Source organism: Bos indicus x Bos taurus, chromosome 1, assembly GCF_003369695.1.
Source record: "Bos indicus x Bos taurus breed Angus x Brahman F1 hybrid chromosome 1, Bos_hybrid_MaternalHap_v2.0, whole genome shotgun sequence".
Classification (NCBI taxonomy): Eukaryota; Metazoa; Chordata; class Mammalia; order Artiodactyla; family Bovidae; genus Bos; species Bos indicus x Bos taurus.
In genome coordinates, this window is record NC_040076.1 from 119,207,141 (window position 1) to 119,215,011 (window position 7,871).

Below are 7,871 nucleotides of genomic sequence, written 5' to 3' on the forward strand. Positions count from 1 at the left end.
TTGTGATTTCAACTATTTATCACATATTTTAACCCATTGCTTTTCTCCATTTGCTCATAAACAACAAAACAATAATAACTCACAAGCGTATATTGAGTACTAACATTGTACAAACTATTGAAGATACAGACATAGATAGGCTTCTGTAGTTGAGTGACAGGTAAAGGATGCAAATGTGGGGAAAAAAGAATTATGGCTCCTCTCCCAGTTGAAAGAAATAATATGCTACAGATATGACTGCAGTAGGCTTTATGAAGCAGGAAGACATAGCACAAGGTTATCAAGGGGTTATCTTATATGTAGGTAGACCGTTGTCTGGAGGTGTGGCACCTCCTTCAGCCTAAACACAAAAGGTAGTGAGTCCTGGCCCTGGGCTGCCCTGGCTGAATTGGCACTCTCCCCCGCTTTGTAGACTCCCCTGTGTAGATACCTATCATGAGAAATGAGAGAGGCCCTGGGGAACTGTATTCCCTTTCCCATTCACATGAATTATTTGTATTGCTTGCGTCTCAGTTTCAGCAAAACAAACCACACACAAATAAAGCCAAGTCCAAGTCGTCTTGTTTGTCAGTGTTGAAATCCTGATCAGACTTTGTGGTCTGTTTACCTGACTTTCTCCTCTAGTTCAATCTGGAAATGATGCAGAAGCTAAAAGACAAAAAGAGTGGGTTTGAAGAACTGAAGTCAGGACATAGAAAAAGCTGGGCAGAGACAACTGGCTCTGTGCTGTTGTAGAGGGCAGTAACTGGCAGGCTGGAGAGGCTTGCATGCACAAGCATGGCACATGGTTGAGGGGAAGAGCTTTTGAGTTGAGTTCCTTTCTTGCAGTGCCATGCTGCCTGCCTGGATGCCCACCCGCCCCCTCATTACTGATAGAAGAGCAGCTGCACTTGCCCAGGACTACTGGGGTCAGCATGGTGACATCAGAGAGGCTCAAGATGCCTCAAGCTGAGTGCTGACTTCTATGTAGCCCTGTCCTCTTCCAACTCCTCCTCTGAGCTCTAGATAACCAACCTCATGAAGAAGAGCTCTAGGGAGAGTGCAGTGATGGAGCAGAGGTTTCTGGAGGGGCAGTGCCACCTGTTGTACATGCATACATGCTAAGTTGCTTCAGTCATGGCCTACTCTCTGCAACCCCATGAACTGTATAGCCCACCAGGCTCCTCTGTCCATGGGATCCTCCAGGCAAGAATACTGGAGTAGGTTGTCATGTCCTCCTCCAGATGATCTTCCCAAGCCAAGGATCAAATCTGTGTCTCCTATGTCTTTCTCTTGCATTGGCAGGGAGGTTCTTTACCACTAGAGCCACCTGGGAAGCCCATGGGGAGACAGCAAATGTTACAGAGAAGAGAGAATTAAGCTTAGACTGTGGCTTCTCAGCCACTAGCCACTACCCTGAGCTACAGTCTTCCCACCTTACCAGAGCCAGGAGCAACACACATTGCTCTACCCTCCCCACGTACACCAGTCTAGGTACACCCAATGAGAAGTCCTCATTGCCAAAAGGAGCGAGACACTGGCTCTGGGGTGAAAACTAGATGAAACAGACTAAATGAAATAGGCATATAGAATTTTAAAAATAATAATATTTTCTAATATATGAGAGAAAATGGTAAAATGAAAAAAAAACATTATAAAAAACACAAAGTGCAAAAACTGAGTATAAAAAGATAATAATTAGAATTAGATAATAGATTAGATAAAAAAGCAGAATTATTACAAGTGAGAATGAGTAAACTAGATCAGGTCAAGAAACTCTCATGAAAAGGTAGGGAAGATAGAAAAATGATAAAAGTTAGGATGTGTGAAAGTTGTAGATGTCAAAATCTAAGTATAAAGAGACAAAAGAGAGGAAAAATTGGATGGAGAGAAAATTGTTTGAGGAAATAATTATGCATAATTTCCCAGAACTAAAGCAAGGTTAAATAAATTGTATGGAAAGTATTCCTAGGATGGAAAGGAGGATAAATAAAGAAAAACTCAGATGTAAACACATTATAGTAAACATTAAGAACATCAACAATATTGAGGAAATTCCAAAAGCTTATGGATAGATGAGATCTTTACAAAACAAAATGACTTATATTAATCTCAGAATTTTCTGTAGTGACACTGGAAGCAAGAAAAAGGTCACAACTGTGAAGGGAAAAATATTAAACATGGAATTTTATTCTACATGTTATTGTTATTAAAGAGTTATATAACCATAGTAAGCAAACACCATATATTGATTATGCAGATTATAAAATAATAAATCATTACATTTCTCATGGAAGTACTTTGCTTGACCACACCAAATCCAACTTTTCCCCAGTAGGTGAGCATCCTTCCTTGAATGTTTTCCTATTTTTAGTACTTGTGATACTAAAATACTATCATATTTTAGTATATTTTTTAAAAAATAAGAAAGACAAGTATTTTATTATCAGTATTAAATCATCACTTATTTTTGTGCAGGGATGTTTTTTCATTTGTAAAAATAGCAGTAGACAAAGAGGTATATGGAAAAACTAAGATAATATTTATTATCTTCTGATATTATTGTACATGCATGCTCAGTGGTGTCCAAGTCTTTGTGACCCTATGGAATGTAGTCCACCAGTAACCTCTGCCCATGAGATTTTTCCAGGCAAAAATACTGGAGTGGGTTGTCATTTCCTTCTCCAGGGGATTGTCCCAACCCAGGGATCAAACCTGCATCTCAAGTCTCTTGCACTGACGTTTTATATCACTATTGCCACCTGGGAAATTAGCATGCAGCTGTCATGTATGGATGTGAGAGTTGGACTGTGAAGAAGGCTGAGCATCGAAGAATTGATGCTTTTGAACTGTGGTGTTGGAGAAGACTCTTGAGAGTCCCTTGGACTGCAAGGAGATCCAACCAGTCCATTCTGAAGGAGATCAGCCCTGGGATTTCTTTGGAAGGAATGATGCTAAAGCTGAAACTCCAGTACTTTGGCCCCCTTGTGTGAGGAGTTGACTCATTGGAAAAGACTGTGATGCTGGGAGGGATTGGGGACAGGAGGAGAAGGGGACGACAGAGGATGAGATGGCTGGATGACATCACTGACTCGATGGACATGAGTCTGGGTGAACTCTGGGAGTTGGTGATGGACAGGGAGGCCTGGCATGCTGCGATTCATGGGGTTGCAAAGAGTCAGACACGACTGAGTGACTGAACTGAACTGAACTGAAGTGAAATTTATTTCTACTATAGTTATTTCCAAGGGATACTTTCCTTATTATACTGACAGAAACCCAGTGAGAGATTATGTAGAGTAGTTATAATATCTCTTAAGCCTTCATAGAGAATGTGTCAGTTGCTCAGTCTTATCCGACTCTTTATAACCTCATGGACTGTAGCTCCTCTGGGCACCAAGCTCCTCTGTCCATGGAATTCTCCAGGCAAGGATATTTATGTGGTAGCTATGCCCTTCTCCAAGGTATCTTCCTGACCCATGGATTGAACCCAGGTCACCCACATTGCAGGCGGATTCTTTACCATCTGAGCCACCAGGGAAGGCCTTTATAGAGAAGAGTGTCAGCTGTTGGCCTTAAAATATATGTCCATAGAATTATTTTTTACTGCAGATCATGTTAGGAACTCTGAACATTTTAGCTTGACTTTAGTTTGAAGATCACCAGGGTACAAAAGATGGAAGCTGTATTTATCTACATTCATTGATGAGTTAATGGGACTTTTCTTCTAATATCATAGTTATAGAAGCAGTGTCTATTCCATGGAAATAACTAAAACTTTCTATTTTAAATCTTCTCAAATCATCATTATCAAGGCAAAGAATAAGAAAGGATTCCAGTTTGTCCACCTATTTGTAATATTACTAAAAGTCTTGAACAGTGTTATAAGAGAAAAAAAGGCACAAAAATTTTAAGGGTTAATTATAAGAAATAAAAGTCTTGTTGGAGGAAGGGTGGCGGGTACTGGTTTGGTAGCTGGGGAGGTTGTGGTGGATGCGCTGCCGTATTTTGATCAGGGTTATGAAGCGCCTGGTGTTCGCGAAGCGGCTGCGGCGTTGGTGGAAGAGGAAACTCGCAGATACCGACCTACGAAGAACTATCTAAGCTACCTGACGGCCCCGGATTATTCTGCTTTTGAGACAGACATAATGAGAAATGAATTTGAAAGATTGGCTGCTCGACAACCAATTGAATTGCTCAGTATGAAACGATACGAACTTCCAGCCCCTTCCTCTGGTCAGAAAAATGACATCACTGCATGGCAAGAGTGCGTAAACAATTCTATGGCGCAGTTAGAGCATCAGGCAGTTCGAATTGAGAATCTGGAACTAATGTCCCAGCATGGATGCAATGCCTGGAAAGTGTATAATGAAAATCTAGTTCATATGATTGAGCACGCCCAGAAAGAGCTTCAGAAGTTAAGGAAACATATTCAAGACTTAAACTGGCAATGAAAGAACATGCAACTCACAGCTGGATCTAAATTAAGAGAAATGGAGTCAACCTGGGTATCCCTGGTCAGTAAGAATTATGAGATTGAAAGGACTATTGTACAATTAGAAAATGAGCTCTTTCAAATGAAGCAGCAACACGGAGAGGCAAACAAAGAAAACATACGGCAAGACTTCTGAAATAGACTGGCTCGGTGGGTAGAGAGGAAGGTACGCTGGGCTTTCACAGATCGGGCATCTTAGCTATGAAGAACAGCATCTTTTGGAAACCATCAGTGGTTATATGTTTAGAAACCATAAAATGTGGGTAGTTGTATTCTATTTGTACATTTTAGTAAAATAAAAACTTAAACATGAAAAAAAAAAAAAAAATCAGGCCCTTCCAGGGCCTGAGAATAAGTTCTTGTCTAACTCTATGAAATGAATTGTCCAATGAGACACCCATGCTGACAAAGCAAAAAACTTTATTGGAAAGGTGTGCCCAGGCTAAGAATAGCAGGGTATGGGTAAATAGAAGATTGGTTCTGCCATTTGACTCACAGTCTCACATTTTATGGTAATGGGGTTAGCCTTCCAGGTTGCTTCTGGCGAGTCATCTTATTTGTGCCTGCCCATATTTGGTCTGACCTGATGCAAAGAACTGACTCATTAGAAAAGACCCTGACGCTAGGAAAGATTGAAAGCAGAAGGAGAAGGGGATGACAGAGGATGAGAAGGTTGGATGGTATCACTGACTTGATGGATATGAGTTTGAGCAGGCTCTGGGTGTTGCTGATGGACAGGGGAACCTGATATGCTGTAGTCCATGGGGTCTCAAAGAGTCGGACACAAGCTATTCAGTTCAGCAATTGAACTGAACTGAACTCGGTGTGACTCAGGTCCTTCCTGGTGGTGAATGTTCATCTCTCAGCCAAGATGGTTTCCAGTGCAAGGCTTTCTGGGAGGTGGGAGGACATATTATGGACTGGTATCTCCTCCTTCCTTTAGGCCCCTCCTGAATTCTTGTGGTTTTTGGTGGCAGGAACATGTTCCTTATTGAGACCTCCTATTTTGAGACAGCTCATGTGAGCTGTTATATCGTGCCTGACCAAGGTGAATGGTTTCAGTCAATGGTTCCCTAGAGCCTAACTGACCAGGGGCAAGGGAACTACCAAGTCTAGCCCACTGTAATCATACTCTTCCAGCTAGGATTCAAAAATGGCCACCTGAAGGACAATCTGCAGTAATCTTTGCGAGAGAAGGAACTGTCAGGATGGCAGAGTCTAGATTTTGGTGGGATGAATTGAGTGGTGGAAGATAGGGCAATGATAGTAGCAAAGTTTAGACCATAGCCAAGGTATTTAAGGAGAGAAAGCAAGATAGAGAATAGTAATAGGAAGCTATGAGATCATGAAAATAATTTTCTCCCTTCCTCTTCATCACTTTCCCACTTTTACCCCAAATTGGGTACCATCTTGAGTTCTATAAAACTGAACTCTAGCCAACATTTCCAACTTTATGCAAGAAAACTTTTATTTTTTTAATTTTATTTTTTAACTTTACAATATTGTATTGGTTTTGGCATATATCAAAATGAATCCGCCACAGGTATACACATGTTCCCCATCCTGAACCCTCCTCCCTCCTCCCTCTCCATACCTTCCCTCTGGGTCATCCCAGTGCACCAGCCCCAAGCATCCAGTATCAAGCATCAAACCTGGACTGGCAACTCGTTTCATATATGATATTATACATGTTTCAAAGCCATTCTCCCAAATCATCCCACCCTCTCCCTCTCCCAGAGTCCAAAAGACTGTTCTATACACCAGTGTCTCTTTTGCTGTCTCGTATACAGGGTTATTGTTACCATCTGTCTAAATTCCATATATATGCGTTAGTATACTGTATTGGTGTTTTTCTTTCTGGCTTACTTCACTCTGTATAATAGGCTCCAGTTTCATCCACCTCATTAGAACTGATTCAAATGTATTCTTTTTAATGGCGAGTAATACTCCATTGTGTAGGTGCAATTGGTTAGCGTGTGGTACTTATATGGCAAGAAAACTTTTAAAATAATTCTTTTTAGATGAGGAAGATGAGTACTGTATTAATAGGCTTTGAGGATAAATTATGCAAAAAGGGAGAAGCTGAAGATGAGAAAGAGAGAGGGAGAAAATTGGTTTAGTGAGGCTCTGATCTAAGACTGAGGGGATGAGAGTAGAATTAAGATCAGATATTAGACCTGACCAAGAGGCAAGATTATCTTCAAGTGTAATAAAAGGACAAATTGCGAGAGGGAGGGGAATAAACATTTGTATGTAGCAGCGAGAGAAGTCGAGGGAATTTATATGGTGGAATTGCCTTTATTTCTCTGTGACTTAGGAGGCAAAGTCACCTGCTGAATGTAAGGTTGTAAGGTGTCAGTTTAGGAGCTTGAGAATAGAAATAAAAGTTTGAAATTGACAACAACAACAAAAAAATGGCCTTCTCTTCTTTATTGGAATGGGCCCAGCTTCAAGAGGCTTAGTTAATGGCCATGTCTCAACCACCTGAACTGCCTTGCTTGCTGTAAATCTTTCCTCACAAATAGAAAGCCATGGCAAGCAACCTGTCACAGAATTCCAACTGAGTGCTAAATGCATGCTTTTCTTTAAAACTTCCTCAACGATTACTAAACAGATGGCCTTCCACAGTTAACTTCACCAGAACATCTTGTCAGGCCAAGTCTGTTTAGCTTCGAAGGTGGCATAAGTCATAGCAGTTTTCACTGGCCTGACTGTATTTCACTGTAAGGCTGTTCACCTACTCATTATTTACACAAGCCTAATAGCTTTTATAAAAGCTAAATTCAGGAAAAGAAAAACGTGATGTCTAATTACTTCATCCTCTTGCTTAAAATGTGTCATAGATACCATATCCTAACTGGGATCAGGTGATTATTTTTTTATCATGTTGCTTAAGGGGACTGCATGACCCGGACCTGTCAACCTTATCACGTGTCCCTTCCAAGCCCCATCCTTTTTTTTTTTAAAGAATTATTCATTTATTTTTGGTTGCACTGGGTCTGTGTTGCTGCCTGTGGACTTTGTCTCGTTGATGCAAGCAGGGGCTACTCTCTAGTTGCTATGCACAGGCTTCTCGTTGCCATGGCTTCTTTTATCGTGGAGCACAAGCTCTTGGTATGAAGGCTTCAGCAGTTGTGGGTGCGTGGGCTTAGTTTCTCCATGGTGTGTGGAATCTTCCTAGACCAGGCATTGAACCCGAGTCTCCTGCATTGACAGGCAGATTCCTACCCACTGGAATGCCAGAGAAATCCCACAGTCCTGCCCTTATGGTCGATAGTCTTATTCTCAAAATCATCATACCCAGTTTTGTCTCTGAGCTACCTCACAAGCTATTTTTCTTTGTTCCTACATCACTTACCTCTTTGTACTTCATCAAACTAATTTAAACTCATGCTTC

At 41.1% G+C, this 7,871-nt stretch overlaps 1 pseudogene across 1 annotated transcript; it reads left to right on the forward strand.

Moving 5' to 3' along the window:
- Positions 1-233: 233 nt before the first annotated feature.
- LOC113898110 lies at positions 234-4,458 on the forward strand (annotated as a pseudogene). Its single transcript, XR_003512527.1, has 2 exons — positions 234-321; positions 3,928-4,458. The product of XR_003512527.1 is annotated as a pre-mRNA-splicing factor SPF27 pseudogene (transcript).
- The last annotated feature ends 3,413 nt before the right edge of the window (positions 4,459-7,871 follow it).